General features: G+C 40.8%; 1 protein-coding gene across 10 annotated transcripts in view; it reads left to right on the top strand.

Moving 5' to 3' along the window:
• The window catches only part of IKZF2 (IKAROS family zinc finger 2), a 120,994-nt gene that overhangs the window by 24,792 nt on the left and 69,660 nt on the right, over positions 1 to 26,542 (top strand). The window contains exon 2 of one of the 10 annotated variants that reach the window (XM_062603282.1): positions 24,654 to 24,783. The exons of the other annotated variants lie outside the window; for them this stretch is intronic. The gene's annotated coding sequence lies outside the window, so the exon portion shown is untranslated. The remainder of the gene's footprint in view (positions 1 to 24,653; positions 24,784 to 26,542) is intronic. 10 annotated transcript variants of the gene reach the window in all.

The following is a 26,542-nucleotide window of genomic DNA, read 5'->3' as shown; positions in this document are numbered from 1 at the left end:
TTTAAGTTTTACATATACCTGGTCTGGCAAACGGCAAACAGGATAAGTGTGCAAGTGTTGCCTTGCCTCATGCAACCATCATGATGACTGCAGCTGCTTTGTCTTGTAGCTGGGAATTGTGTGAACAGGTCACTATGCTGAAACATGCTATTTTTGATGCTGTATCCCTCTGTTCTTTTCACTTCTCAAATCTTGTCTTTGAAGCCCCAATCCTGCAAATACTAATATGTTTGCATAACTTGTATCAAGTGGAGTGTTGATGTTTTTCCCTGCTAGGTGTTGAGCTGTTCAATCCTGACTCTACAAAGTACTTTGATTGAGACCCCACTGCTCTGGGGGAGAAGATCAAAGGAAATTGGTTGGGTTTTACTCCCTTTCATTCTCATGGCATTTTGAAAATGGGATGGAGTGCCCCTCTGGCAAAATGTAAAACATTTTTAGGGCCTACCAAGTTAGGCAGTCTTCCCTGGCTGCCCACATGGCTCTCTTGGTTAGAACTAGGACCTTTCTGCTACTTCTTAACTGCCTTGAAGAAGGGATGGGAATATTACAATTAAATTCCTTAGGGTAAAGACTGCTAGTTTGTTGTGTGTAGATGTATCGTGTGGTGGTAGGTTACTATGGAAAGGTGTAAGTGCACTGATGATTTTGGGATTGAGGGAAGGATTTGAGCTTAGTGTTTGAGGAATGTAAAACTTAAAATGCTCCTTTAAACAACAGCTAATGCACATTCTACAGGGCAAAGAACCAGGGTGCTTTGCTGACAAGTCTGAGAGCTTTTGCTTTTTTTCTGCCCTCTCTTACACCTGACAACTCTATTAAGAGAAAAGCATCAGTGGAGAAAGAGTTTGGTTATGTTGGAAAGAAAAAGTACATTTTATATAATTATTTTCCTGTGTTAGTCTGGTACATTCATTTCCACTGTTCTCCATATGATTCATATTTGTACATGACTGTTGCACGGTATTAAATAATGTGCAGGGTTTTTTTCTGTTAAACAAGTGTTCCCTTCACTTGTCACAAAAAGCTGACACATGTTCGTTCTTCAGTGAGGGAGTTCTGCATCTGTCGACACTTCAGACATAATCAATTTAGATTTCAGCAGATGATTAGTGCTCACCTCTAACCAAACTGAGAAGCTGTTCCTCCAAATGGTAACAAATAATATCCTAATTAGTCCTACACATAAGGAGCCCTCGCTGAAAGCTACTGATCTCGGAGGCCTTTCTGTTCTAGTCCACTGCCTTTACAGACTGTTGTATCAGCATTTATGCTGAGTTTTTATTCCCCCTGCCTCAAAATACCTCGCAGAGCAATTAATTATGCACCTAAAGATAGGCATTAGCCACACAACAGTATTCCACACGTAGTTATGAACATTTCATTAGTGCCAGTTAATTTATGTATGATTATGAAAGCAAGAGCAGGAATGCTGGGCAGGACTCCAGGATTATCCTATAGCCCTTGTAGCTGTTAAGTGTCCCTGTGAAGCTTTTTGACCCGGCCAACCAGTGCAGATGAGTAGAGCTCATGCTGCTTTAAATACTGGTTTGCTCAAAGCAGGAACCTGCAGAGTGAACAGAGCAGAAAATGAAGGGAAGAGGACAACATGCAGAGCAACTCCTCTGTGCTCCAGTGAGTGGCTGGTTGTGACAGCACCAGGTTTTACCAGGAAGTTTTAAATGGGTTTATGCTTTTCTGAGTCTGATTAGCTAGTTAGCAAAACATGCCCATCCCTGTCTATTAAACTCTGTGTACTTCCTCTTAGCTATCGCTATTTTGTACGAGCCTGGGGTTTTTAAATAAATACATGTCCACAGAGACATAATTTAAGAAGTACCACTCACAGGGATGGCAAAAAAAGCCACTGGCATATCTCGGGACAAAAGTCATGTGAGCAACTATAGCTGGATTAGCGTGACCTCAATAATACAAAGAATTGAGGAAAGAAAAGAGGGAGAGAGGATGGGGGAGGGGGGGGGGGGGGACGGACGGACATGACACACGGACGGGATGGGGAATGCTGTAAGATGCCTTCTGGAACATGTGCAACTGTAGTTGTCCAAAGCTAGGCTGAGCAAGCTGAACACCAGAGTACATAAATATCCATTTTTAAAAAGGAAGTTTTAAAATGTCAATTGGATTTTCAGGTTCGATTCAGTAACTTTTTTAAACCCTGGTTAAGTTTGAAGGTGAGAGCACCTATTTTAAAACATAAAATGGCAGAAAAAAAAAATCACTTAAATAATGGCAGAGTGCGGCTTAAATATTTGCTGCTAAAATGTTAAAGAATGTCTACCTACTAAAATTGGGGATGCCACAAAATTGGTACCTAAAAGCAGAACTTGTAGCTGAGAGGGCTTTATTACTATGGTTGTTGCTTTTACTCTTGGTACAGGGATATTTTCTTCAGTTTATTCAGAGTTCAGTCAAAGTGAGTAAGGCAGCTAGGAGATGAAAAAGCAGAAAGATTTATTCTCCTCTGCAAGCTGGTGAATGAAAACTGGTTTGAGAGGTTGAGGCCAATTCCCAATTTGCATTCAGGGTAAGGTTGACATAAATAATGAATTTAAATATCATCTAGGAAATGAAGCTGTTAATTATCTTTAATATATTAACATGTAAAATAAATGTGTGAATAAATGAATGTTAAGCTTTTTAAATAAGTGCACAATTTATCCCCTGAGGTAACAAAAAGAAGTGCCTGATCTACTATAAAGCTTACATTTATTTGCAAAATTACCGGTCTCTGTGGCTAATAGTTTTTGTTTAGAAAACAACTGAGAAGTCCAAATGCAAGACAAGGTTAAGCTACAGTATTTTAAACTATTTGAAGTTTCCTTGTTGCTCTTTTTAAACTCCAACTTCAAAAGGTGATTAAATCACCTGATTGTTAATAGATTCACCGTGTCTTTCTCTTGAAAAGATGTATTTATCTTAGAAACAAGACACACAGTACACCTAATCTATCTGCATTTTGGTACAGCAGCTGCTATGTTATTACTGAGAAATTTGTTAGTTTAAGAGGGTAAAAATTGATATGGCTATTATAAAGTGTATGAGAAAATACCTAAATGGAAGATTATGGCAGGCTATAATAGATGGGAATTATCCAGGTTACTAGAAGGTTGCAAGCTCTTTTGGTTTGGTCTCAAAATGGATTTGTTTCAAACACTTGTTAATGAATTGCCGTTAAAAATGAGGAGGTACTGATATTTCTCCCAAGTCAAATCAGAAGGCAGTATCGACATGAAAAAAAGTCCAAAAAATTGTACAGAAAGAGTCGACACATTTGAGCTGGAGCAATGAAAATGAGATGAAACATGATAGTGCACAGTGCAAGGTTGGACACACAGGGACTAATAAGAATTTCTGTTGTAACCTGTATGGCTGAAAATGGCAGAGGAGGAAAAAGGTCTGAATGTTTTTAGGTGACACAAAATGTCTGTCAGGCACCAATATGGTAAAATTATGAAAAAGGCACATGCCATGATGTGTTATTGCAGTGTTTCCAGTGGAGAAGGGAAATGTTGATGCTGTTTTACTATAGCTTAGCCCACGCAGAGGCCTGCGCTTCAGTGATGAGACGTCTTCCATTTCTTCAATTCCCTTTTCAGGGTAGTTCGGGATTTGCTCTTCTCTGTCAAGAAATGAAGGTTTATTCTGCCGCATCTAGTCAGCCTGGTAAATTAAACCTACTGAAAGGGCATGGGACTGGGCCCATTGAAACATACAGGAAGGGGTAAATATCAGGTAGAGTAGCAAGCTATTTAAACTTACACAGTCATCATGAGGAGCTGCAGACAGTGAATAAAGCAAAGTTACCCTTTTGCTTCTGCCAGAATATGGGCAGGATTCTAACCCATTTCTGAATGGGCTCATACGGCACGATGGCTTGGCAGCAGTGGGCTGAAAGCCATGTACGTCAATGAGGCACCTTTTCATTATGTAGAGGTCACCAGTTGTGTGGCCTGCTGGGAGCCATAAGCAGTGTCATCCCTGTCTTCCCAAATTCTCACTCAAGGGCTGATGCAGTTCTCCTGCACTCTGAAGTCAAAGACAAGGCCTGCAGTACCTGTGCACGTAAACGGGGTTTTGCGTTTTGTGGGCCACAGTTCAGTAGTGCAGCAGCAGAAACATTGTTTCCATGTACTTTCCATGACTTTCTGCAGCTCTAGCTTCTGTGCTGTTGATTGACTTGAGCTCCAGAAGGAAAACCAAGATTTTACTTGGCAAAGCCTATTCTAGGTGTCTAGCAAGAAAGCCATGAGATACACAGAGGTGTGGTTATGAAATCTCTATAGTTGCATTAGATGTTATGTATTTTACTGTAGAGCTGGGGGAGCTTGGAATTAACGATGACTTAAGAGTCTGTTTCTGGTTTTGTTTGCTGTGCTGCAAGGCAATGGAAAAACGAAGTCTTCCGACATCTGTATTTCTTGCTCTCCTTAAAAGAGGAAGGTGGAAGAAGGAAAGTCATCTTGCTGAGCCGCTGTGGAAGGAGTCTGATGTGGCGTTTTGGCACTGCTCAGTGTTGCTCTTTTGTTAGCTGTTGGGAGCAAGGTGACTTCTCTATAACAACCATTGCTAGCCAAACTCGGGCCAGCTGCACAGCAGGCTAAATATTTTGAGAAGGGGAAGAACAAATAGAAAAAAAAATAGTATTTTAAACAGTATGTCCCTATTCCTAGTAAATACCATTAAATACATAGTTTTTAGTCTGATGTTATTCCTTTGAAACCTTCATTTTATACACCTTATACAAATTTTAAGTGACTTTCAGATTATTTTCTATATCCCTATACTCGGAACCTAATCTTGACTATTAAGGAAAAGTTAGATCTGGATAGTAAGTGTGAGGAGTCACTGTTCCTCATGGGCAACAAGTGACAGAAGGTGTGTGGCTTGAAAACTTAGTGCATTCCTTTTTCCCCTCATTTTGTTCAGGGCAGGGTTAAGCCCATCTTTAATTTTAAATGACTAGTAGCAATTTTAAATGAATAGCAGCAGAAATGAAGGCTCAGGCCTGTGTCTGGAGCACTGGAGATTTAACTTTCCCATGGCTAACTGCAATACTAATGGCTGAACCATATATATATATATATATATATTTTTATTATTATTATTAAACCTACTGTAAATTATATATAAATTTTATGGCAAAATTTGTTTTGATCTTTATGAAAGAATGAGATGCGAGAATGAAAGTCCTCCGCTGGTGCCAAGTTTTCATTTAGGGTGAAGTGCCATAAGTATAGATCTAATATAGAGCTTCTGATTTAGAGCATCTGATCTAGCTTACTAACTACTCTTTATCTAATTTTAAAATATCATTTTTATTTAACAAAAAGCTCCATATAAAACATTTTTTTGTTTCCTTTCCCATATATTTATCATGAGAAGACAAGGAATGCCATTCTTCTGTAGTATGGCTGAAATCATGAGTTCACTCCAATCATCAAAATGAAATTTTACAGTCTACCTCTCCTCTGCCATGAAATAGGATGGTGTCATGTCACTTCTGTCAGGCAAACAAGATATGCTGCCCAGGTGGTAAATGAGGCAGGGAATTGATTTGGCCTGGCTGACTGGAATCTTTGGACAATAGTTAGTAGTGCAGTGTTTTCTTATAAAGAATAATTTACAATGTCTTTGAGACTTCTAATGCCAGAACAGTCTGGGATATATTTTCAAAGCTGTGCTCTCAGGGCTTGTTAACAAATAATGGGATTTGTGCATGTACCTCCCATGAGTTGCTTTGAAAACATACCCTTAAGTGTCAGAAGATTTCTGGACACACATTTAAGACTTACTATATTCTTTAAAGGCTACGAATAGAAATTTCCCAATGCTCTCAGCTTGTATCATATTTAAAGTACATACTACAAGAAACTGCTGCTACAAAAGAAACAAATGAAAAAGGACTTCCTCAAAAGTACCTTTTCACGCAGAATTGTTGTGTTTCTGGGCTGCCTGATGTGCCAATGAAAGACACTGGGTGTTTCTCAGAGATACATTTATGCAGGAGATATATCTATAGCACTATTCAGGGGAAAGGATAGTCTAACCACCTTTACCTCAAGATATCTTGCCTGTCAAACCAGAACAAGAAGAAATTGTGCATATCTATGCGTTGAATATAATCTGGTGTTTTGGGGGGTAAAATTCACAACAAATTAGTACCTTCTCACCTTGAGGTTGGATCTTGGAATATGATAATTCATTATCTCGTGGACAATGTGACAAATAGGGATCAGTTCTTGGTAATTTGTTTTCCTGTCTACACCTGTTTCCACTGCTGCGTTACTATCTCTACAAAGGCTGCATGACAAGCAAAGAGAAGCACATTTTGATTGAAAACTATTACTGAGGTTTTACCTCTTTCCTTTAAATAAAAAGATGAATATAATGTGCATCTGTTTTTTTTTTATTAAGGAATTCAGTTGCTGGAGGCAAGCTGAAAAACTACTAAGTGCAGATAGACCTTTGTGTAATGCAGCATCCTTAAATATTGCATTATCAATATTAGTAAGACCTGGTGGGTCCAAGATTTTCCATGCCTGCAGCTTTCAGTAAAGCCAAAGAAAATCAAACTAGTGGACTTGAGAAATATCTGTGTCTAAAAACCAGGAAGTGGAGAAGCATCTTCCTCTGTTCTGCTGAATAATCACTTGGCAAACAGCTGGGACACATTGGAGAAGCTCCTGGTTGCAGTTTAGGTGTAGGATATTCTGAGAGGCTGAAGGCTTTGGTAACGTTTAGCTGTCTGTAGGAAATGCTATGTGATAAGAATGGTAAATTTCCTCTTAAACCATGTTGGTGATCTGCAGCATTTGAGGTACTTAGTACAAATGAGCAAAGCTGATGGTTTTGTTTGCTTGATGGTGGTGGAACTAGCAAAATTGAGGACACTTTAGGGGAAGGAGACAGTCTTTGGAATGATTTTTTCACTTTTCTGCTTCCCTGAAAAAAGGATCAGGTGGCCTGTGCTCATTGTATTTTATTTCTTCAGTCCCCCTAGAGCTGGATTTTTGCTCCTGGCTGGCTTTTCAGCAAAGACTAGTCCAACACAAACCAGTTGATCCAGGAGCTTAGGTAGATTCATCCAGAACTGCTATTTAATAAATCTCCTCTAAGCTAAGTTAAAAACTTCAGTTTTCTTCTCCAAGTTACATTTGCCCAAGCTAGCCAGGCATTGAAGCAAATCTGTTTGTTTCTATTCTCTTTACACTGCTGGACCCTTCTATTCTCTTTACACTTTTCTGGACCCTTTACCACTGTGAAACAGTTGGCATGTGAACACTGTCTGTCCTTCCTGTACTGATTAAAATGTTTCCAAAAGGTCTCCTAGAAATTGTGTCTTCTACTGGGAATCAACCTGCCTCCTTCGGTTGTTCTTTGTAATGTATGCTTTTTTGTATTTGGTGTTTTCCCGGTTGCTTTTCTTTGAACTCTTTCTGGGATGGTGATATGTCTTTGAGGGACTGACTTGAAGGTTATACCAGTTAGATGGGTATTTAGCTTAGATCCAAGTTTGGTAGCACTCTATTTAATGTAACACTTGGGTGTCTGAATAATCCTCTCCCCATTCAAAAGGGGTCTGAAAACACTAGCAAGCCCCTTTGGCTTGTACAAGATTTGAGTGTGTACCTAAGAATGCACATTCTTTTCTGGTTTCTGAATGAAGCCTTCTAGAAGAATAACGGTATTACTTGCTTTTTTACTGGTTCGTGTATATGGTACTGGCATTTCTCAGCCGCATTTCTGCAGTGATCGCTAGTTAAGAATGGAAGAGCCTTACTGTCTTTAGCTGTTGTAGGGACAACTGTGTCTCAGTTTCCTTAAGCTCCATCTTGAATTTGGCCAGGCTTTTTGCCCCCTATCCTCCACAGCTTTTCTAGATGTTTTCCACTTTCTAGAACAAACATCTTTGTGATCCATGTTAAAGCAGCCTAACCTTTTTTTTTCTTTTCTTGACCCAGTGTACTGGGTTGTGGTTTTGACTACTTGTATATACTAACCCCCAAGTATGAACTATTTAGGCACACATAGCTGCATACTGAGGAAGCTACTTCAGGCTCACATCTATCAAAAATCATTAGACGTGTGATAGCTCTGTTCCTTCACTAGTCCTGGTTTCTGTTTAGTTTCATTATTTTGCTGTTTAGCAATTGTAAAATGATGTGCAAATGCACATGCACTGGAACATGTAAAGGGACAGCAAACTAAGACCACATTATGGACTTGCTGTACATCTATCAAACATATAAATAGGCGAGAGGAGCCTGTATGAATAAATGAGTGCCAATGTAATTTTTAAGAGGTTTAAACTGACCTCTGGAGTGATCCTTTGATTTCATTCCAACCTTGAAGTATTTTCACTTTTGGTACACTTTGGCTCCTGCTCTTAACTTTATTTACTGTATGGGCTCCTACTTTAGATCTTCTTCCAAAACTCTTCACCTTAGCTGTTGCTGTCTGGCGCAGAATCTTGTGTAATACTTTTTAGTGCTCTAACATCCTCTGAAATTCCTTTAGGTCACTGCAATACTGTCGCTGGGAATTCCAGAGGCCTTGCTGAGCGTGACCTCTTCTGCCTTGGTCCAACCACCACAATCTTCAGCACATTGCTTTCCACATTTTCCTAGCTTTTCCTCTTCCTGCATGCAGTTTCCAAAACTTTCTCCCTGCAGTTCATTTTTAGCATTATGGCTAATAATGTCACTGCTTATTTCTTGACCTGATATAAAGTGATACAAAACTAAAGGCTTTTCTAATGTAATTCATTGAATTTTAAGGCTGTGTTCAGAGTCATTTGTGTGACAGCATGGTTCTTGTGATGGACTAGAGTTAAGCTTCTTCCTATATAAAATCTTATATTTCTTTTAAAAGTTTGGTATGAATAAGAAAGTTTTTTGGCTTGCTACTCATGAGGATGTAAGTTTGTGGCCTTCCTTCCCTTTTTTTTTTTTTTTTTTGGATGGTATTATCTGAAAACAGTGTAATATGCTTATTTCTGGTTTGTAGAGAAGGCATTTTTAGAGCAAGCTGATAGCGAGCCAAAGTCTCTGAAACCTTAAAGTTGTGGTTAGCAGACAGCCAGTCTAGGAAATTAGGTCACCATTACTTCACTTTTATATATATATTACTCTTATTTTTTATAATTCTGTAGTATGTCCTGCAGTTGACACTGTTGCTGTCTTGTCAGTGACACCAAGAGGGATTGGATCCCAAGCTGGCAGCAGGAAGGAGACCAAAAGGAGGGTCTGAGGCTGCAGGGGGGTGAATTTGGGGTGTGAAATCAGTGCCAGGAGCAGAGCAGCAGTGGAAGGTGGCTGGTTTATTTGGGAAAGAAGGTCCAAGCATAAACTGGTCTTTAACACCATAGAAGTAGGTTGGGTTTGGGGATCTGGACAGTTGACAGTGCTCATGGTAAGAATTGCTTCCCTGAGGACTTTGGCTTAGCAGAGACAAGGCCAGTAACAGGCATGGTCCTTGTGGGGAGGCAGTTGTGGATGCTCTGCCTCCCTGAGTGGGTATTTGCCTCTGTGCTCTTGGCTGTTACAGCCTCCACTGCAGCAGAAATCATCCCTGTGTAGGCTGGTGGGATGAGGTGGGAGCAAGAGTAACTTGAAAACCCAAATCCATTTATATAGATATTAAAAAAAAAATTATATTTTTCTTCTCTTAGAAATGCTATTAGCAGATTCTGGGAGTACCAAAAGCTTTATTCTCATCTGTTACACTGTGGATGACTCTTCTAAGGTGTGACCTTATCAAAGCTCTGATCAAAACACAGAGTGAAACTCAAGGCAGGTTCGATCTAGTTGAGATTCCCTTCAGTAGACCATGGCAATGGGGAACAATGGATGTGCTAGTGAAGTTCATTCTTTCCTCAAGTGTGGTTTTATTGGCAATGAGTATGTAAAAATAGTGCTTACTGGCTTCAGGATCTTTCCCCCTGCTTTCAGACTTCTGTTTGCTCAATTTGCTTAAAAATAAGGAAGGTTTCTATTCCAACTGTAGTATTGGCTGAACCAGTAGAGCCATAACTGCCGTGTTAGAAGAACAGGTATTTGTGCCTTGTCAATGAGATTATTTGTTAAGCTCCAGATGCAGAACTTTTACTGTTAAGTTTTCTTCGTGGGCCAGGAGGAGAACAATTTAAATCTAGGATTAGTCTTCCAAGGCCAGGAAAATAAATCCTTTCAGAGAAAGCTAATATATCATTGTAGAAAGCTGGATTTTGTTGTTTTTTTTTTCAGGTGTGCTTTCAGGGCTTTGTGAGGGCTTTCATGAATCGGAGGGAATTTTGTGACTAACTTGGTCATGATACCTTGTAAGGGAAAAAGGAGACTGAAAGGGAAAAGAGGGATCCAGTGGGCAGACTTTGCTGTTTGTACTTGTCTGTAATCCCCTGACTCTGGCAGAGTAGCAGGCTACTAAAGCAGATAAAGGCAAAATTGGCATTAACCTGAGTCTCTCAGCCTGCATTTAGTGTCGAGGGAAAATCTTTAACCCCAGAAGTTTGATTTTTTTTTTTTTTTTTTTTTTGAGAAGTGGTTGTTTAGGGGAGGCAGTTCTTCATGCAAGTTGGAAGATGGGAACTGTATTTTGTATACTGTTGAACTAGCTTTCAGGAGCTTAACAAGTACCATCAGCCTTGGTGCTCCCCCCCCCCCCTTTTTTTTTTTACCATTTCACCTGTGACAGCTTCAGTTTACAGACTCCATTCTTCTTGTGGAAATTTTATTGTGTGACCGTTTCCTTGTTTAGTAATACAGTGGTTTGGGAGGAAGCAACTTTATACTTCTGATCTAATTTTAAAGCCTCCGAACAGGTTATTCACTCCTCCAACCAATTTCTAAAGATTTTCAAATAAGGCCTAACTTGATTTAGAAGGTGAGGAAGTAAAGTGTCAGGGCCAAAACTTTGAAGGAGCTTTCGAGTGTAACCTTATTGGGATTTTTAATGGGCTAAATACAGCATTGTAGGCAGAAGCTGTAAGCTGAGAAGCCCTCCATCTCAGCAGATCCTTGGGGATATGCCCCTGGGAGGGTTTCAGACTGCAAGAAAATGTGGAAAAACAAGAAGATTGCTCTGCAAGGGTAGACATAATGTAGGGAGAGGTTGGGAAAGATAAATCCTTCTGTCCCCCTTCATTATGAGAGTAAAATGACACTTTTGGCTAGAGGCCAGTGAAACCTGGGAGATCTAGGATGGTGCAGACAGGACTAGCAACAAGTTTTGTCAGGGAATGGATTGGATGAGTGCAGATATGCCTCTGTATTGTGTTTTTTTTGTTCTGAACACAGAGCATTAACCCCTCTGTTCCTGCTGCTTTCCAGAAGCAGAAACGAGGCCGAGACACTCAATCCCTCAGAGCAGATGGGTAAAAATTGTGGTGGATTTTAATTAAACTTGGAAAAACAAGCGGAGGTAGAGGAATGCTGTGACAGGAGGTGTAGGATTGTTGGCGGAGCATGTTGTTGTGATACTGACCTGACAATACAGAGGTTAACAGCTATCCCGCCTTCCCCACGCAATCAAAATTTAGCAGCTGCGTGGAGAGGGGGCTGCCAGGCAGATTTGCTTACTCACAAGGAGCATTAAAAGAAAAGTTGGCTTTGTTTATTTTTTTCTTTCTTATCAAAAGGAACTGAAAAATTATTTTCAGCAATAAATTCTGCAATCTTTCATCCCGAAAATGGTCATTTTGAGTTAAAATTTTGTCATTCAACTCTTGGTTTCACCTATGGTGGTCCACCGAGGTATGGCTGAGGTGGTGCCTTCAAGGAGGCAGGGAAAAAGCTTGTGATCTTGAGCATCTGAAATCGGCTTAAATGTGGCACCTTTCTTATGCCTATGGAAACTTATTTTCCTGTACCCATAAATTTGTTATGTCTGTGATAAGTGAAGTTTGTCTTTCAACTTAGACCGTTAAGGGCTATGGTGTGGTCAGAGGTGTGAATGCAGCTTCTGCTGAGTTACCTTGGCTGGCTTTAAGTTAGCTCCTGTGTGTATGCAGGGAGGCCCGGTGCTGCATCCCAGCAGCACGGGCATGGCATGCTTTGGGGACTGACTCTGACTGCATCCCTGGCACTGGTACCCAGGAGCGCAAGGCAGTGACTGATGCTACCTTAAAGGAACCTCTGTTAAGTTGCCTCTGGCCAGGCAGAGCCTGTGTGTGTTTGCACAATCTCATGATCTTCAGGGGACAGTATTTTTTTTTATTTTTTATGGGAGTTGCATGTAAACATGGGAGGATGTAATTTAGCCTGTAAGTAGGATCTATTTGGGAATAAGCCTTTTCCAGAGCTGTATAATAATAGTTCTTATTTCTTCAGTTAGAAACAAATGAGGGCCACAATCCTAAACAGGCTTACATGGAAGCTTTATTGTAAGATTCACCAAGTACTGAAATTAGCCCGTAACTTCAGGGCTTTCAAGTTAAACATGCTCTTTTTCAGAGCCTCCGGCCATAGAGCATTTCACCTCAGAATAGTTGTACTGTTCCAACTACTGTAAGTCTAGGCATGATATCTTTCTCTTCCCAGAATAAGGAAGATGTATTTTAAAGTCCAACTTCTTACAACTGGGAGATACTAAGGGGCATTACTTTATAATGATATGAGGTAGAGCTGTTTTGCTAAAATTTCCTACCTGTTGTAGAATAGAAGGTCAGAATGATAAAAGCACCCATGGTGGGTAACTGAACTACCTGATGTCATTTGAATCTTTCAGCAACCAAACCCCTTAGGAAATACAGTTTACGTGGTGTAAGGAAGCAAAGTATTTAATATTACATCCCTTAGGCTTTTGTATTAGCAGCCCCCTAAGGAATGATACCATTGATAAAGATTTTTTTTTTTTCCCCTTAAAATGTATGACTAGTATTTTGCTGCTCTGAGGAAAAATATGGGGAAAGGGTGCTGTGATATTAACTGGGTGTAGTACAAGGGGTTCATGAATGAAATCCAAATTGACTCGTGTTTGAAGGCTTCTGAGGACACTGGAGAAGTGCAAAAGGAGTTGCTGTTTGCTGTCAGGTTGTCACCTTTAGCACAGCTCCAGTCCTGACTTTGTACTTTTACCTACTTTCCTTCAAATAGCATCAGCCTCCACTGTTCCCAGGCTGCTTAGTTATAAATCATACCAAACCTTTGAATCCTTGAGTCATTTTTTGCTATGACTTTTCTTCCTCTGTGGTATGAAGTACACGTGTGTTATCTCCTCACCTGGAGCAGATCTGGGAGGTGGTGTGGTCTGCAGGAATGAAAACTGGGTTGGGAGGCAGGAGGTGGTGAAATCGGTGCTCGCTCACAGGGCAGAGTTAAGCAAAACTGCTTCACCTCTGAGTTTCATTTTTCTCCCCTGTGCAAGGCAAGGGATGGGGACACTTCTCTGTCTGACTCCCAGGATGGGCTTTGGGCAGAGTAGTTAATTCAGTCCCACTTGAATCTTTGGAAACATCACCATGCAGGACATGACAATCCTTTAGCAGCTAATGATACGCAGCAGTGGTCTGTCATTTGCTCTGGAGTCTGTGTGGTGCATGTGTGATCTGTGCTTTCTGTGTTCCTGACCATATTTATGTGTGGCTCTGAAGGAGGAGACATAGCGAAGGTCAGCTGTGTCCATGCATTTTAACACAGACCAGTACAAACCCCAGTTTTCTGGTGTGGAGCGGCTGCTTTTGTGCTGTGATGTCTAGTTCGGTTGTTCACAGTGATCAAAATGTGCATGTCCTTGGAATGCTGAAAAGTCACTTAGGGGAATCCTGGCTCTCACTTTTTGCTTTTCTTCTGCACTTTTACTTTATGAGCACCTTTCCTCCAGTTGGGGGAAAGGCTGGCAAACAAATACCCTCCCACCTGCCAGCAAGGACCACACCTTGGGCTTCCTGAGAGTCATAGCAGTCAATAATTTATTGCAGGGAGTACAAATCTGTTTTCCAGCTCTGCTCAGGCAGCACCCAAAGAACTCAAACCAATTGGAGATAATGCTTATTAGAATAATCTCTTACCTGAGAGCAGCCATTCTTAATAAAAGACAAATAGTCATGGTTTTCCACCCTTAAATAGCACAGAAAGCCTGTTGATCCTTTGCAGTTTCACTGCAGGAAGAAGTGATTCTATTTTCTACCCCTCAGCTCAGGACCCAGGCTTTCATGCTGTCGCTGTGTTGCTGTCAACAGGGAGAGGATGGGACCTTCAGCCTTTGCCTGCTTGTTCTCATAACCTTATTACTGCAGGCTGTGCATTGCCTGTTCTTCTGGTTACATGTGATGAGGAGAAAATCTGGAGTTGTGAAAAGCTAGTTTAAAAACCAAAACACAGTGTTTTCTGGGAGGGGATTTTTTTTTAAATTTCGATTTCTTTTTTTTTTTTTTTTTTTTTTTTATGTTGCAGGTCTGGTTTAGAATATAGCTGATGTAACTCTCTTGAGCACTAACTAGCTTTCATAAAAATTATGTAAGCTATTTTTAGTATTAATAACTAAAAACTCTAGTATTAATAATTAACTAGTTAAGAAAAAAGTTACTCTTTTTTTTTTAATGTCCAAGAAAATATCCGAACGTAACAAAATTATCTGTGTTTCTTCAGGACCTCTTTTCCATCTGTCCTTTTCTTTTTTCCCCTTTGAGAAAGCCTGTAAGGTTTCTTTTCTGTTTAAGTTTATAGGTGTCTCTGACAAGATTGCTTCTTTCAGGGAGGGTGGGGAACTGTGTGAGTCAGCTTGCAGGACTTCTGCCCTAGCAGTACTTTTAGAGTTAGGAGGAACTCCAGCTTCTACTAATCCATTCTTTTCCAGGGGTATGCTTTCATGCATGCTCATAACCTGGGATTAAACCTGGCTTTTCTCAGTGTCCTGGCTGGAGCTTGATGGGAAGGAAGACAACATAGTGGACAGCCAAGTGCAGCCACATGTCCTGGTATTTTCAGGGCGTATCACAGCATGCCAGGAATGAATCCTCAGTTAATTCCATTGGTCGCACCATTAGAGTTCAGGACTGTCCTGTGTATGTAATGTGCTTGTCTTTTAGAATGGAGTGAAACGAGTTGATAGAAACCTTTGAACTACCTGCCTCTGGCACTCACACAGAGAAAGAGCGTCGGTGGTTTAGGGAAAGATAACAGCCAACAAACTGTGGCTTCTGTGCAGGCATTGATAGGAGAAGCTCTGTGGGTAGAGAGGTCAGACTAGAAGATCATAACAACCTCTTCTGATCTTAATGTGTCTGCATCTTACCCGAGTCTGGAATTCAAAAACTGCTCTACCCCCTTCGTTATTGATAGTTTTCATTATTTCACAGTGGTGTAACGATAGGTTCTGTCTCACCAGATGATGCTTTGAGTATTTGTAACCTTGTTGCAAATTTGTAGTATATAAAAGCTTCATAGGTGAATGTGTCTCTTCATGTCTTTTCACTCTAGATGTTTTCTGTAGTTGTTTTGCCCATGGGAATACGGAAAAGAAAAGGGTCTGGTCTTTCCTACTGTACAGCAGAAGAGTAGAGCTTGGGCATTATTAGAATCAGCATCATTGGAAGGACTTTGTACGTGCAAGGCAAGCAGGCATTATCTTTTTCTATTTCCCAGTGTGAATTTGTATTTTTGCAAGAATCAATAAAGTAATTAAAATAAGTACAAGATTTTCTTCTGGCATAAATTAATCCATGATGTGTAAAAGGGGAATTTGGTATAAGAAATTCCAGTAACATAAAATACTCTACAACTGTCTCAGATCCAGATAGGGCTTATAATATTCCAAGAACTCAACTTCAACCTAACACAGAAAATGGAAATGAAGGCATGGGTAACCCATGTTCTTCTAGGGTATTTGAAGGGACAAAACAGGCAAGAAAGTAGAACAGAAGGTGGTGGTGGCAGAATCTGAGTGTCCCTGCTGAACTAGGGAAGGCATAGCGATGTGGTCCAGGTTTGCTAGGTATCTAATGAGGATGACTTGCTCTGAAGATGATTTAGGATTGTCTTAGTAATAAATGGTTTCAGTTGAAATGGCTAGTAAAGATTTTCCAAGTTCTGTGGAAGGATCTGTGAAGCTCTGCACTGAATAGTCCTGTCCTCGTGGAGTTCATTTCAAGGAACTTCAGCCTTGCAGACACTAGGTATCTAGTCCAAACTAGTCATTTCATCTTGCTCTGTAGGCTCCTCCAGAAAATCATCATCTCACAGAACAGGTGGGATGAAATTATTTGCCCTCTGGAGATGCTGGTTTATTTGGATTGACTTCACAGGGAACCTAGACAGTGCTAGCTGGGACTTGGCTAACTAGCTGTTAGATGTGTAGAACTAGGTGGCATAAATTGGCCCTTGCAGCACTAAATGGTGAGGTGATAGTTAAGCTCACCATGGGGAAGGACAAAGACAGATGGGAATGCATGCAACAAAACCATTCTGGAATTTGAGTATGGCAAGGACATCTCTCATGTTGGTTACTTTAAATGCAGTGATTGTTTTGATATACTATATGCTCATAACAGTAACACTCTTTGTAGCATCATTCTGGGTGCTGTCTGCTAGTGGAACTCATATGCACTGTAATGAGGAGTTTGGTTAAATACACATACCACCAGATGATTACATTGGAGATTAAACTCAGGATAAAAATGACAGACTTCTCTGTTTGCTCAGATAACAGCCATAGCAACTGCTGTACAAGCATGATGATACATTTTATTCCTTCTGTTATTACTGTGCTACCTGGCATTCCTCACAGAGGAGTAAAGTCCTGAGAAGTAGTTACTGAACTTCAGAAATAAGGAACACTTTCACTTTTCTCTGCTTGCTTTGCTGATATGACAAACTAAATGAACCAGCCCCAGTAAAACCCCAGCCCTCTTTATGCAATGATTCACTCAGGCTTATTCCTCCACCATCTCCTATTGCCCACCTCCTGTCTGGTTACTTAGTCTGTGGACCACATGGAGTTTTCTGTGATTTTTAAGAAGGAATGGGGGAAAGGGTCCCAGTCTGCAAGGGGCTTAAACTTACATTGTGGTCAGAAATATGTCAGGGTCTTCCTTGTTCTTATGTGACCCCTGAGAAGGTGTGCCAGTTTTCATCTGCTTGAGGAAGTGACTGGACTGGCATCACACCCATCTGCCTTTGATTCTCTGTCTCAGTTAAAGCAGATGCCTATTTACAGCTGAACTGGTTCAGAATGGCTTTAGGCTTCATCTAGAGCAAGGCTTTGGTGTCTGACTCTGGATCTGTAGCTAGACAGCACAGCTGCTTTGCAAAGGACTGGATTCACTGAAGGAGCCTTTGTGGATTAAAATCCAATTTAGCGTTTGTAGGGTTGTCACCAGTAATAGTACAGCCTGACAAACAGCATAGTCATAAAACAATGCAGTCCCTCTGTGTACTGTAGTCCTCTGCTTTAGATGAGGTGCAGAGTCCAATTTTGGAGTTACTAGGACTGAAGCTCCTCTTGTTCACTAACCTGTAAATTCAGGAAAATAGTTTTATTGAAGGCAGCAGGGTGTCAGCAGCATATAAAACCTGCGCTGCTGGCTCTGGGCTTGCAAGTCTTGGTCATGAGTGTGAATGGTATAGAGATTTATTTTTCTTTTTCTCTTGTAATAGTGTCCTGCTTTCTGCTGCCAATGTAGATACTGGACTTTTTAAAGTGGAATTTCTGCTGAAAACATGAAAAGCTTGCATAAATAATGAAATTTGAGGCCAGCCTGTTATCTTCAGTGCATTCCCCACTAGCTCTGGTGCATCTCCAGATAAGCAGTTTTGCAGGCTGACTAGACCTTTCCCTCCCCCATATCCGTTAATCCATCAAACTGTGCCTAGATCACTACAATTCTGAGGTTCTTTGTTGTGTTTGATTTATTTTGTTCCTTGTTGGGTTTTGGGGGGTGGGGTGGTGTTTTAAATTGGGACAAGCCCAAATTCTCGGTAACAAACACCCTGACACCCAGCCAACACAAGTGTAGAGCTGGCTACTAATTATTTATCATTTGTTGTAAACTATTTTTCATGAAGATCTCTCACTAGATCCACAGTGCCTTAAGAGAGCAACTGAGTGTTAATCCAGTGAGCAGGAACAGTACAGAGAAGCTGGTGCAGCCTTTGACGGGTAACAAGCAGTCTTGATAGCATCTTTTGCATGAGGAGAAGGATGGGAAATGACAAGGCCAGTTTTGGAACAACTGTATCCGTGTTTCTCTCCCCTTGAGGACAAGGGGGACAAGTGCCTACATGTGGTGGATTTTGTTAGCTGGATCCAGTTGCTGTGTTAATGAAGGTCATGTTAGTCTGTGGAATGCTGGGAAAACAGGAGAAGCTGAAACTGAGCTGGCCCATCCCCAGGCAAACTGGTTTTAACCAGGAAAAAAGTCAGAGAATGCGAAGAAACTTCTTGTACATCACCTCAGGCAGTTATGTATTCTGTTTCCTAGTTACATTTTTTTTTCCTGGTATCAATTCCAAAACAAACAAATGGAGAGAGAGAGACACACACAGGGGGAATTGGAGGGGGAGCATTCCTTGAAATAACCCTTTAACATCTTGGGCCAAGTTCTCTTGTCTTCAGGCCTGAAGATACAGTCTGTATGTGCTGGTATTGGTAGAAAGCACCCCAGATATATGCTGTAATGATTGTAAAATGAAACTTCTGATCCCTTTTTATTCATTCAGAAGTAGAATCATAGACTGCAGCATGTATCGGGCACTACACTAAATAGCAGGATAAAGAAGTGGGCACTGCAGGTACAGACCTCCTGACTGTCTTCTGTTGCACCTTTTTCTTACATGGGTAGAACAGAGTACTGGGCAGGAAAGGACCCTGGCATCAGTTAGCATCTGGAGGCAAAGCCCTGATGGAAGGGCTAGTAGCAAATCTGTTCAAACAGTAGCTTGGATATTTAGAAGTAGTAGTTCAGCACAAGTATTTCCTCTTGGGCTCTCTGGGAGAAATGGCACAGTCAAGTGCAGCTCCTGGAGTGCTTCAGTTAGCTGCCCTACCTTGTGAATGCTGAAACCTCAGGTCTCCTCCAGTACTGACTGCAAATTTTCATTTCACTGGGGCATTTGCAACGCATAATTGTCATACTGAAGTGCTTGAATAAACCTTCTTTTTTTGTCTGTGTGATGTGACCACATCCACTTTCACTCCTACTACTAGTCTTTCAACTAACTTTTGACTCCAAAAAATTCAGGGAATTTATCATACCCTGCTTTGGAAATGACCGTTTGATCTGCTTAAGAGCAAAAGCAGAAGACATTTCTCAACTTCCCTGTACCGCTGCCCTCTATGTCATCCTGTTTCGAGCTCCCTTATGCAGCTCTTAAAGTGCTATATAAGGTTCTGAAAAGTATCACATTGCTTGGCTCAGTGCTTAAGGCAGTAGGGCACACAGTCTATTTGGCGTGCTCCAGCAGCCAGTGGAAACAAGGGTAAGCCAGCTCATGTACATCTTAGCTTTGGCAAGGATGATCAGAGCCATAGCTCAGCAAGAAATCAGCATTCCCTCTGCAAGTGAAAGGTCAAGAATGCAGAAAGCTCACTGCCTTTTTAAGAAGATTGAAGGTTTGCCCTCCCTTTTTTTCCGAAAAGAGAGCAAATTAGGAGGATAACAATCCCATTTTCTGGTTTGTGTTTGGCTGAGAATGTGTCATCTAATCTATTTAAGGAATGGTCACATTGTAATATTGTGAAGAGCTGGCAACCTCTGGGTCAAATCCATTCCATTCAGGCCTGCCGTTTGCTTGACTCGCTAATGGCCAACAATGTTTGTTATCCAGCTGACATCATGTTCTTTCCTGCTCCGAAGTTCTCCAGCCAGCAGATAGAGTAGAAACAAAACCTATCGGCATAGGCATTTCCTCATTAAAACCTGTGGTGCTGGGATCTAGACGGGACACTGCTCTAATGAGTTCAGAGTGCTGTGATATTTTTCAAGCATGGGCCTCCAAACCTAAGCAAAGAAGAGAGCATAGCTTCATCAGCAGAAGCACATGTGTGTACATATGTATATGTGTGCGTACCTTTTCTATCCCAAAGCACAGGCACAAATGTACTGTTATCAGTCTTGCTGAGAGAGTGGGTGGGAAACTATTCAGAGACACTTTTTTTCCCACTGGAAGCCTTTGGCGTCTAGAAATCAAAGCTCTCTGGAGATGTGTGCAAGTCTTGATGAGATCTAAATTGAGAAATTTTCTAAAATCCAGATGGAATTTCTGATTAAAGCAGATGTGTGATCAACACCTTTGCCAGCTTAGAAGGCAGAGGCTGTAGCGGTGCCACAGAGAGCTTTGGGCTTAGTCAACCTGAGCAAGTACTCAGTATCACTCAAAGAGAGGTTCTTCCTTCTTTTTGAATTGGGGTCTGCTTCATCTTCATGGTTTTCTCAGTGACAGCCTTGACATTTTCTGTATAATATATCCCCTCTTTAAAGCCAGCACTAGTCATCTGCTGTGTTTATAGAGGGAGAGAATAAAATATTTAAATATTAGGAAGGATTTTGTTAACTATTTCTTCAAGTAGATACTGTTCTAGCAAATGCAGTTACTTTTTCTTTCCAAATTACTATTAATGACCTATTTTGCCTTAAATTAACATCCAGATTCTGTTTTTTTTAATCAATGTATTCTGTTTGCAATGTAAGAACACCTTACTGTAATAATACAAATTAATTTTCATTCTTAGCATAGTATCCCGCCATGCTTTTCTTTTAACATTGGAAATAACTATTATGGAATCAGCCACATGTGATGAAGTCTTTGTGAAAGACATCTCAACTGGCATGGGGTCATGTTATAAGACATTAGCATTAGAAGTTTTTTCCCACTTCCTTGAACAATTTCTCTTTTATGCAAAGATATGCAAAGTCCTGCCTGCCTTTTTCTTGCAGCCTGTGTTAAACTTCAGTTGTCACTTGAATTCTCGTTCCAAGTTTTTCTGCATCAATTTCATTGAAACCAACAGTAGAGAGCTTAAAGGATGTACAGAGATATTTTTTTCTGAAGGGCTCATAAAAGAGGCAGGCTGCTACTCCTTAGCTTGAGCCAAAATACATGGAGTGAAGATTGTGCAAGTTATTTTGCAAGTGGATGTATCTTGTCCCTGATAGAGAAGACACTGGCTTTACCAACGCTGGGATTCCTGTAAGCTTACAGTGAATTAGGATTTGTTTGTGCTTCCATTGACTTCAGCACATGAACATTAATCTCCGACATTAATCAATTTATTGTCGCTGAACCTCCAAAAGATAAAGAATTACAACCTCTGTTTCATAGATGAACTGAGTTGCAAAGAGATATAGCTTCCTGTTTAAATGTGTGTTTCGGCACCTAAGGATGCAACTAGGTGCCAAATAAGATTTATGAAAGTGCTTTAACTGATTTTGAGTGGAAGTTTAGGTCTTGGAGAAGTAAGGGGCTTTCATAAATTCAGCTAGGCCCTGGGGTATCTATAGCAGCCTCCTGCTGACTTCACTGATCTTGCCTACGTTTAGGAGTAGAGCTAGAGCTGAACCCAGACTTGCAGAAAGGTAGAAAAGTGCACGCAGAAGATGAAAGGTGGCTCCTTGAGCAGCTTGCAGCTAGTGTTAAGGGACAGCACTACTCATGCAGATGTGTACAGCCACTATTTCCCCTTTTCATTTATTTCCAGCCTCATAGTATATCAGCATTCCCCTTCCCATCTCAGGTTATTTTTCAGCTGGATCATACAGAGGTTTCAAATGTTTGCTTTTTTATTTTTTAGATTTGTCTTTAGTTATTTTTAAACAGCACCTGTTTCAGAACTTCCTTGATTCAAATGAGTTCAATGCTTCTGTAGTTCCTGATGCAGGAGACAAGCTTGAGACTGGTTTGCATCCTTACAGCCTGCTGGGAATGAGCTTGCTGTGGAAACTGTTAGGTGGAAATGACAAGTAATACATTTGTCCAAAAAGGCAGCGTGTGAGTGGGACCAGAATGAAATTTGAGTCAAGTTAGATGAAAATGTTGGGGGACAAAACACTTCAGCAACGTTGAAATAGCCTTTGATGTTTGAAAGTAGAAAATATTTCCATGTTTGTTTCAAAATGATGTATTTCAGCTCCAAAGGGCCAGCACTTGAAAGACAGAGGTTATAGAACTTCACAAATGTTTATTTTCTTTTTTTTCAAGTAGACATTTCGAGTCAACTCAAATTATTTTCGTAGCAAATGAAACATTTCTATTTGCCCTATATGATTATTTCTTTCATTTTGTCTTTGGTAGTCAGTGCAAAGACTCTTATTTTCCTTACGCTCCCACTAGAACGGAAGGTTGGAGACTGGAATATTCCACCTCCATGTGTGCGGGATGCAGCTGCCTAAAATAAATCTCCAAGCTTTAGGCATCTCAGACTCTGCCTCATGGTAGATGCGTTTTTCTTACCCTCGAGTGAGAATCTTCTGTTGATGATATCTTTAGGGAAGCCAGTGATCCCAAAGCCTCAGGCCAGAAACTTGACAACAGAGCAGTAATGAGGCATTGCTTATGTGAACAGGTCACTTTCTGCAAAGACTGTGTAGCATATATGCATGAATAATGCTCAGGAACATTACAAGAAGTCAATGGATCCCCTATGCACATGGAAGCAGACAAATGAAGCATTACATGTGATATACAAAATTCTGTGCCCTACCTGGGAGTATGCATAATGCCTTCCTGAAACCCTCAGGTCAAATCTGGCACCAGGGTAGTTGAATCTGACATGGTTCTGATCGTAACCTTTGCAGCTAGAGTTGTGCGGGTACATACACTTGATGAGAATGTGACAAGAGAAAATTGAATGTAAAGTCTGCTAGACAGCCAATAAATTTATTTTATATCTGTATCTTTTCCTTGCTTGGCAATTATTTCAGCAGGTGCTGAACTACTTTCTGCTTACTGTGAGTGAGGGAACTCAAACGAGCTACTGCAAATTCTTGATATTTCCTGTGCTTATGAGAAGACATAATCGTCTGCAGAACTTGTATATTTGATGTGGACTAAGGCGGTTTTTTAAATAATGCTTTTATTATTTTTTTCTCCCCAAAGATGAAGATTTCTTATAAGTAGTGGTAGGTTACTTAGTACTACATAACCAAAATGTCTTTAGATTGTCACCAAACCCCTGTTATCTATTTTTAAGCTAGAGGGGCAGAGTTGTCGCTCGGGTCCTTCTACATTATTTGTTGTAATTCAGGAGACTAACAGCATTATCGTTATTGGGTTATAGCCCTCCTAGATTATGATTTTTAGAACCATAAAGCAAGAGTTGCAGAGTTTCAGAGGTTGATAACAGAGAGAAATTTATTGTTATTTCTTACACTTAAATCTGCCAGGCAAGTTAAAACAGTCAAGTAGGAGATCTGGAATAGAAAAGATCTGCAGTTAAACACTGAAAAATCTCTACCTCCTCTATTCAGGAGAGCTATTAAACTATTGCTTATTGTACATCAGTATTCTGCATTTGTTATATGAAAAGCTACTATAGGCAGTAGTTTGAGCCGGCTATTACGATTTCTAACTTCATGCTACGACGTTCTCACTTGTCTGCACGGTTGACCCTATCCTGTATGTCATCAGGGAGGAGATGTTTAACTTGTGACACTACTAATCCTTTCCTGAAGGCTTTTCGTTCTTCCTGCACATTGTCCTTTCATTGCTTTTTGTGAGCTGGAACATGCTTGCTCAGCCCCGATGATGAATTCATGTAATTACCTATGTATGTGCTGAAGTCCTGTTGACTTTAACATTAAAGATCAGGGATTGCTTAAGTATTGCACTGAATCAGGACTCCCCAGGCGTTTTCACATGCACAAGGTAACTTGGGAATTGGTGCACCTTCTTGTAGTTTCCCCCTGATGGGAATGAACAGCAGGCTGTGCATGGGGACAGCTGGGAGCACAGCAGCCCAACAGGGTGCTTGTTTCTCCCCAGGTAAATAAATCTGCAGAGCATAGTTTGGCCTGTGTGCCTTTGTGTTAACTCGAGTGTGATATGTGGAACCAAATCGTGATGTTAGACAAAGTTCAGAGTACTTGGTTAATCCAATTCTAGAAAGTGTCGTTAGTCTGTCTGCATGTACAAGTTATGCAAAAGCACATGTCTGTGCTAGAAGTCTGCATCCCAGTATAGCTATGTGTGTGTACCTCTGCAGAAACCCTGTTTGCAGAAGCTTGTCATGCAGTCTTTTCTTTCTCAGCCAAGTTCTCACACAAGGATACAGATGATTTTCCATGTGCCTCTTGAAAATGTACTTGTCTCCACATTTTTATTTTGCTGATATAAATACACCTAATGCACTGTGATAGTGCTGTGTTTTGTAGAGAAGGCTGCACTACTGTCAAGCCCAAAAAGTCTAGGTTGGTCTTGGTGTACATAGGCATCAAGCTTTCAGAAAATATGATTGTCCTCAGCTGGAATGACTGACAGTCCTGGGAATCACATCTGAATTAGAAAAAAACTCGGGTCTCCAGTTCATATGTTGTCATAATCCAGTAGACACATTATATATTCCCTGAAGAGGCTCATTTGTGATCCTTTCTAACAATGTTTGTGCTCAGAATAGCATTAGCCCTTTGACAAGAGGGGCAATGTTGCTGTTAGAGCAGTTCCAGTCTGGGCTTCTGGTGGAGCTCTGTGACATTGCTTTCCCAGATTGATGATGAAGGAGTGGACTTAAGCTTTCTCCATCCCTTCAGAAGTCATCCGTGCTGCTTCCTCAGTGCTTTGATATTCTGCCAGCCAAGAGAGGGAAGAGCCATTTATAAATATTTCTGGTAATACAGTAAGTACTCTCACATGTTTTGCTCACTCATTTTCCGTATCCAGAAATCTATCCGACCAGAATCAGTTCACTCTCTTTTATTAGCAGAAATAGATCCACAACAATTAAAATTGATTAAAAAAAATAGAGAAAAGCAACAGCAAGCGCAACATTGTATTGACTGACTGTGTGTATATTCACACTGGCTTCCAATCCATGGATAATTATCCCTCAGAGACTGTGTGCTGTGTACAGTACGGAGATGGAATTATGCACTTTAAAGAGCTTTAGTGAGGCTCTTAGGATGCCAAATTCTTTCTTTTTTTTATTTTTGGGTTTTTTTGTTGTTTGTTTTTTCCTTCTTTTCATTGCAGTGAGTAATGATTTTTAAATGCGCATGACCCATCCTCAAAACCAAAATAAGGCACGTCAGTGATGTTTTGTGTCTGGGTGCCCCTTCTCTTGAAAGGACACATTAGAAGAAGTGTGCCCATGAGGTGAAATCTGGGGCATGGTCAGAGATCTCTTGGGCTTGCTGGCTCTTTTTCATGAGGGGAAAGGCAAGTGCAACTCGGATGTTGCTTGTTCTGTTTGGCAGCAGGTACCCCAATTGGGATTGCTGCAAGGAAAGAGCACTTGAAAGAGACTGTAGGTGCAGATCCCTAAAAAAGCAGACTTACTTGAATGCTAAGAACCAGTGGTGGTGGTTTCTCCAACCTCTTTATCAGAGCCAGTTGAACTGTTTTGATTTGCAGTTTCACGCACATACACAAATTAAAATATTGCCTATAAATTTCAGCCTAAATTGATTTTGGCAAAGTGATAAGCAAGTAAAAAACAGGGCCTCATCGTAGGAAGTGTCAACCCATCTTAATTTTAGACAGAGATACCAGCTCCTCCTAGAGGAAAAGAGCCAGTACGTAAATAGCTCCCAACAGATCCTTTACCCAAGGAGACAAAAGGGTGACGTGCACAAGTTGCTGCTAATGCCAGATTTAAGCTTTCCAATGGGAGGTTTGAGTTTGTCTGTAAGATGTGACTTGATGTTCAGGCAGGAGAGTTTATTGTTGTTCTGTCATAGTCTGGAGGTATTAACAGCTCTCCAGATTTGTTGGAGCTCTTTGGAGAACATCTCCAAAGGTAATATCTTGGGAGTTTAAAAAAGGAGGCACCTTCTGAAACACAGTAATTGGGAATATACTTGGCAGGCACTTGTTCTTTGATAGTGGCCATGTTTATGGATTTTTATCTTTAATTTATGTTTAGTAACAGTGAATGGTGCTGCATATTGTTGCATGAGGGTGCTGTCTTAAAAGGAGGGCTCCTAAAGACAACTTGTTGCCCAAAAAGAGATTCTGTAACAGGAACAGACTGTGGCAACTACAAGGTCCCTGCACCTGCCCTGCTCTCCTGCTCAAAGATGAATGAAGGTGAGAGAGCTTCCAGGAGCTGGTTTGTGTGTACAAGCCAGCTCTCTTGGTCCTGTGTCCCAGAAGGAGCAGTGTCCCTGTGTAACTTGGACTGCAGAAGGTAGAACAAGGCAAATAATGACCTTCCTTGATGCTGCCCAGCTTCAGCCCCTTAATAAAACAAAGGACATGCACTGCTTCACAAATGAAGCTTCACAAATGAAAAAGACAAACAAATGAAGTAGTTCTGCCATCCATCAGAGAGGCTGTGTGCATGGCTGTACATGGTGGCTGAACGTGCAGTTTCCACAGTAGCTAAGGTTATGGGGTGTTTTCAGGAGAGGGCTACATGTATCCCCTGAGGAAGTATG

Source organism: Pezoporus occidentalis, unplaced genomic scaffold, assembly GCF_034315485.1.
Source record: "Pezoporus occidentalis ecotype Australia unplaced genomic scaffold, CSIRO_AGI_Poc_V1 ctg118, whole genome shotgun sequence".
Lineage (NCBI taxonomy): Eukaryota > Metazoa > Chordata > Aves > Psittaciformes > Psittacidae > Pezoporus > Pezoporus occidentalis.
This window is presented reverse-complemented; position numbering and strand designations above follow the sequence as displayed.